Source organism: Perognathus longimembris, chromosome 5 (assembly GCF_023159225.1).
Source record: "Perognathus longimembris pacificus isolate PPM17 chromosome 5, ASM2315922v1, whole genome shotgun sequence".
Taxonomy (NCBI): domain Eukaryota; kingdom Metazoa; phylum Chordata; class Mammalia; order Rodentia; family Heteromyidae; genus Perognathus; species Perognathus longimembris.
The window spans coordinates 45,572,879-45,579,212 of record NC_063165.1 but is presented as its reverse complement, the minus strand read 5'-3'; the positions used below and the strand labels follow the sequence as shown (position 1 = coordinate 45,579,212).

Sequence of the window (6,334 nt, the reverse complement as noted above, 5' to 3'; positions counted from 1 at the left end):
CTTTTTTTTGTATAATTGTACAACCTTTGAAATTACCTACATTTAAAATTTTAATGATCGACTATTCATAGCCATTCAGAAACAAACGTTCCCTTTTCCCCAACAATCATCCAGGGGGATTTAAAAGTCCTGAAAAACAGACCCGTTTGATATGACTTCTATGCTGGTTAAGAACCTACCAGCAAAAAGGTGAGGAAACAAACAGACTAAGAGATGTGTTACCAGTGTCTCTCAGGAGCGTGGCCCTGGCTGCCTGTGGGTTGTGAAGACAGAGCCTGTTGCATGCAGTATGGCACCAGCTGACTCTTCTTCACCCTGTCATGTCATGTCCACCTTAGGTATCCAGGAAATCCTCCAGGGGGGTTGCTCTTCCATTGCTCTTCTGTCCACATTTGGCTCCCCATGTCCTCTCTGTCCCAGCTGTCTGCATGTTCCACTTTCCATGAGGGGCTTTCAATCTTCGTCTCCAGCAGAGCCTGCAGGAAGTCAAACAGCCTTTTCTGGGGGCCTGACTCCGTGTAGTACACATATGGGTAGGTGAACTGCAGGCTATATTGACTTTTGGCCAAGAACTTGGCAGCATCCTGTAAGTACTTCCAGTCATTCCAAGTTCCCAGTTGGTTCACGATCTTTTCCTGAAGCTTCTCCCGAACCTGCTGGTTTGTCCGTGGCTCTAGTTGCAAGCTTCTACTGTGGTTTTTTTCCCACCTCTTGAAGTGGAACATGTACTTGTTGAGAGTTTCTCTGGCTTGGGCTTTCTGGCTCTGGCTGCTCACATGCAGATGCTCCTTGTACTGACTGCAAATTCTGGGGGTTTCGGAGGTATCTCTTTCAATCCCCTAGGCACACCCAGCTGAAGTCCTGTCTGCATTTGAAGCAGCACATGTTATTGCAGCCTCTGTTCTTCTCAATGCACACGTTACACTTGGGACACATTTTGGGGTGGGTACTTAAGTAGTTGGCTGCCCAGGGGTCTATACACTTCGTCAGCCTCTTGCAGAGAGTAGCACAGTCTGTGGGTGAGTGGTACAACTGATGACACTTGTAACAGAAGACCTTCTGGCATCGATTGCACTGCACTCGATGGGCTCTGGGCTTCTGGACTGGGATAACCATGGGGCAGTCTGTCCTCTGGCACATTTGGAGCTGGTAATGACTCTCCACATAGTCCCTGAAGAGGTTGCATCTATATTTGTGTCTCAACTCTTCATCGGGAAGTAAGGGAAATACAAAGTCCTCTGGGGTACGGAGGGGACAATCCTGAGCCATACAAGAGAGTCCTATACCCCTGCCGTCCCTGACAAGTGCCAAGAAATGCTGCTGCCAGCAGCTGTGGCAAAACTGGTACTGATAACCAGAGAGAGGAGGTTTTCCTTCTGCACAGACTGCCTGCACACAGGGCAGTGGTGAGGGGGCAGCGCTGTGATGCCAGATTTTGATGGATCAGGCTGAACTCCAGCCTCCACGAGCAGCTGAGCAAAGTTGGACTTGCATCCCTCCAGTATCTCCGAGACTTGCCAGTGGCAACTAATTAATAGAAGTTTTGCCACCGAATGAGATACCTTTAGGACAGAGGCTAAGCCTGTGTGTGGAGGGCGCTCTCAGACTCCTTGTAGACTAAACAGGTGAATGGGTACTCCTCAGGGTCAGAGGCATCGGCCTCCCATTGCTCCACATTGTGGGTTGCTCCCACATCTGCCCTGTTCTCAGAGGTCATTGTCCTCCTCCTCTTCTCTTCTCCTCATTGTTTGGGTGGTAATCCTTTTCACTGCTGTCAGACATTTGGCTGTTCATGTCTGCAGACATGTTAGCATTCAGCTGGGTTGCAGATCAGGAAAGCAGTTTTTTTCCCCTCTCCCTCCTAAATCTTTATGGCTTTCTCAGATACATGAGTGATTCTGTCTTCTGTTATCTTGGATGTCCTTTCAGATGGACAGAGGTGGTTGATGGATGCTGAATGGGCGATGCTGCTTCCTCTTCTGGGGCAACTTATTTTTCCAAGTATCATCTGAAAGTGATAGTGGTGATCTGGAAACTTGGGCTAGGATTTGGATGTGCTGAAGTTTAAGGGCCAAAGCCCGGGTGACTTATATGCAGGTAGTTTTCACAATAAACTGTGAAGAAACTTGGTATAAAAACAGCTGCTGTAAGCAAAGTTTTGTTCTGTAAAACAGCTTTAAATCTTGATATCTGAGGAGCTCTAACCCTGAGCTCCTGAGGTTCTTCACTAGCAGCGAATCTCAGGTTCCTCACTTCCCGAATCTTCTAGGCAGGTCCAGAGAGTTTCTCTCTGTTAGCATGGACATCTGGCAAGGCTTTAGGATGGATGAGTGACAAGGGCCATTATTTCTGGAGATAAAATGTTGACTTAGAAACATACACATATTTAGTATAGAAGTCTTGCTTTTAGGTTACAAATAATTCTTTGAGACATTCTAGACTTTTATTAACAAAATATAGTCTAGTGATCTTCACTATAAATTCTGTATTTTCACAGTGGCTTGATTAGGTGGCTCCTGTGTGCTCAGGAGCCCAACAGGAAGCCATGGGAAGAGGTACAAAGCTGAGCTTCCAAACCTGGGCGAGCATCTACTTGGAAGTATTTTCAAGCAGTGGTTCATAACTGATTTGAAGTTTTGATGTCTGAGTCTTAACCACAGCAATTCTGGCTTAATTGATGAAATGTAGCCTAGGCACTAGGATGCTTTTATATTAGTATCAATTTTGTTCTGATGTGTCCATACATACTCTCCCTCAACCATCCTTTCCCCTGCCTCTTCCCAAACCCATTTCTACAAGCTTCATTACTCAATTTTCACACATGTACATCAAGCATTTTGCATGGAACTTGTTATGGAGCTCCCAGGTGGTGCCACTTCATACCCAAGTTTGGGAACCAGTGGTTTTAAAACATATAGACATTCAAACCCCAATCTAGAGATTTTGACTTTTCTATGTCTGGATCAGTACCAAACCCAGGAATCTGCATCCAATGATCTCTCCAGACATTTCTTCTTATCTCTTATATTTAGAATCTATCCATGTCAAGGAAAACACCTTAGATCTAGAACTGGACAGATTTTGTCATTCCTGATTTATGGCACATAAACTGGGAACTTATGGCCTTGGGCAGTCTATAGATTTGTCAAAACTATTTCTACATCTGTAAATTGAAGATAATAAGGGTTTGATTTCTCAGCCCTCCAGTGGAGTGTAATGATGACTATTGTTCCTCTAATCAGACCAACAGGTTCAATCTCAAGTCCTCTGCTGTCACCTGTCAATCATTGAGAACATTGTTCATTATTATTATTAATTATTAGTAGTATCATCATTTGAGCAGTACTAGGGATTGGACTCAGGGCTAGGTATTCTGTAACTTGGGTCATGTACCCAGTCCCTTTTTGCATTGGTTCGTGTGTGTGTGTTTGTGTGTGTGTGTATGTGCTGGTCCTGGGGTTTGAATTCAGGACCTGGGCCTCTTTGTCTGTAAGCCTTTTTGCTAATGGCTAGTGCTCTACTACTTAAATCACTTTTGGCTTTTTGGTAGTTAATGGGATATAAGAGTCTCACAGACTTTTCCTGCCCAGGTTGGCTTCAAATTGCGATCCTAAGATCTCAGTCTCCTGAGTAGCTAGGATTACAGGCATGCACCACTGCACTATACTTATTTCATTTCTTGATGCATATACTGTCTGCAAGATTCTCTATCTTTGGGTTCATAGACCTGAAAGAGTATGGAAGGATCTGGGGGCTTAAGCGCTGTGGTTTATCCTGTATTTAATCTGTATCATCTTAGGCCCAGGTGGCTGGTTAACACTGGCTCGTGAGGGCTCCTTGGTGGTGTGTGTTTCTTAGCATGCTATGTGGTGTCCTTCCTGTGTTCAGATCACACGTGGTTTCTGAGGACTGGCAGCACTCTTGTTGACCTAGCACTTGGTTTGAACCTCCCTGGTTTCTCACCACCATGGAGTCAGTGTTGAGGAGGCTATGCTGGCTCTATGCCAACGGTCACCACAAATATAAGATGCAAATAAGATGTAAATATAAATGCTGCCCACAGCTCCTTTTCTGCTGTGCATGTCCCTGTCCCTTTGGAATTCATTTCACAACACAGGCTGAAAGATGAAATGATAATAGAGTCCATGTTTCTTTGGGTCTGGCTCACTTCACTTAGTATAATTTTTTCCAAGTCCTTCCATTTCCTTAGAAATGGGGCAATGTCATTCTTTCTGATAGAGGCATAAAAATTCCATTGTGTATATGTACCACATTTTCCTGATCCATTCGTCTACTGAGGTGCATCTGGGTGGGTCTCCCTCATAGGGAATAATTAGCACAGGTTTAGGCTAGTCACAGCACAGGATCACAAGAGCCTAATAGCTATGCCCCTATGAATGCATAAGATGATGCTAAGTGAAATGAACTCTAGTTATGGAAATGACTGTTATATCACTGTTGTAATTACTTTCAACATGCCATGTGAAACCATAGCTTCTGGGGCTGGGGATATGGCCTAGTGGCGAGAGAGCTTGCCTCGTATACATGAGGCCCTGGGTTCGATTCCCCAGCACCACATATACAGAAAACGGCCAGAAGTGGCGCTGTGGCTCAAGTGGCAGAGTGCTAGCCTTGAACAAAAAGGAAGCCAGGGACAGTGCTCAGGCCCTGAGTCCAAGGCCCAGGACTGGCCAAAAACAAAAACAAAAAAAACCCCCATAGCTTCTATTGTTGATGATCCTCTTGTATCCCCTTCCTGTGGTTGTACCTGCACTATCACTGTATCTCATCTGAGTACACTGGATACTGTATATACTGGTATTAGAACTAGGGAAGTGAAAGGGAATAACAAAATCAAGAGACAAAGGATAAAAAGACAAACGACTCCAAAAGCAATACCTGCAAAACTGTTTGGTGTAAACCAACTGAACAACTCATGGGGGGAGAGAGGAATGAAGGAGGAGGTAACAAACAGTACAAGAAATGTACCCAAGGCCTAATGTATGATACTGTGACCTCTCTGTACATCATTTTGACAATAAATAAGAAAAAAAAAAGAACAGAGAGAAGAAAAAAAATTTAAAGTTTAAAAAAGGAAACTGTAAAAAAAAAAGATGAAATGATTAAGAATTTACAGATAACAGAGCACTATATCAAGAGTTTCTCTCCTGAGTGAAAGGCTCTATGAGACTGTATGGGTCACACTTCAAGGAAGCCACTCTGGCTGTTGTTTGAGTAGCATACATCAAATCTCTCCTGGATTATAATAAAATAAGGACAGGAATACAGTACCTACCAGAGAGGCAGAGATGGGTATAACAGGAGTCAGAAAGCTTCATCCCTTCACTTTCTTATCTCCCTACTTCTCTCCTCTGAAGAAACAATGGTTCTATAGCAAATCTTTTGGGTGCTCAGATGAAGAAGACTGACCACATAGGGGATAATGAGAAGCACTATTCAGTTTGATGAAAGCCAGGGGTGATGTAGGGCTGGACTGGACTTGGTCCCCACTACAGGGAAAGGTCTTGGGACTCACTGTGGCTAAGTGTGGCCAAGGCTGAGGAGCTCACTCAGTGTGAACAGCAGAGCAGGGAGGGAAGAGGAGTTTCTCAATCACTGAGTGGGAGGATTGTCGTGTTTGCCTCTGTTTGTCCCTTGTATTCCTGCTGCTTTTGTTCTCTGAGCTAATTCCTGTTTGAAGAGCTGATATTTAATTCAACAGCCCCCCATGGAGCCATGTGCCTGTGATAGAAGTTTCTAAAAATCTCTCAGTCAACAAAATGATAACAGCTGGTCTTTGAAACTCTGGGAGCTCTAGACCAGGGAGGTGCTGGGAGGGAGAACTGAGGGAACCAGGCACAGGGACTGGGGAATGCACTATTTGTTAAAGATAATGAGGCAAAAATGTGACAGAGGTTTTTATTACAAATAATAGACAGAAGTCTTCAAACAACAGCAGAGAGTCATTAAAAAAAGAAACAGAGTTAAATAATTGTCTAATTAGCAGGCACCAAGAAAGCAAAATTTATTCCATTAGAACTTCTTAAGGGAGAGTCAATAAATTCACAGCTGGGTGTTCACTTTCTCAGAATTACAGAGAATGTGGATTTCTTCCCAGTGCCAAATTATTCTTTAATCCCTGTGCCAAACTTCCTTTCTGATTAACTCAAGGTGAGCCTTACCTCAGAGAACTTCTAGGCTCAGTTGCTTTCCTCAACCATGTCATTAAGTTCTGGCCCAAAGTAGTGAGCTTTCCAGAAATCAGGAGCTGCGAGGACTGCTACTATTAACAAGACAGCGAGATCCCAGGCATATAGTTATAAGACATGTTCAC

At 44.0% G+C, this 6,334-nt stretch overlaps 1 pseudogene; it reads right to left on the bottom strand.

The window, feature by feature from the left end:
• Positions 1–334: 334 nt before the first annotated feature.
• Positions 335–1,806, bottom strand: LOC125351295 (annotated as a pseudogene).
• Between the last annotated feature and the right edge of the window lie 4,528 nt (positions 1,807–6,334).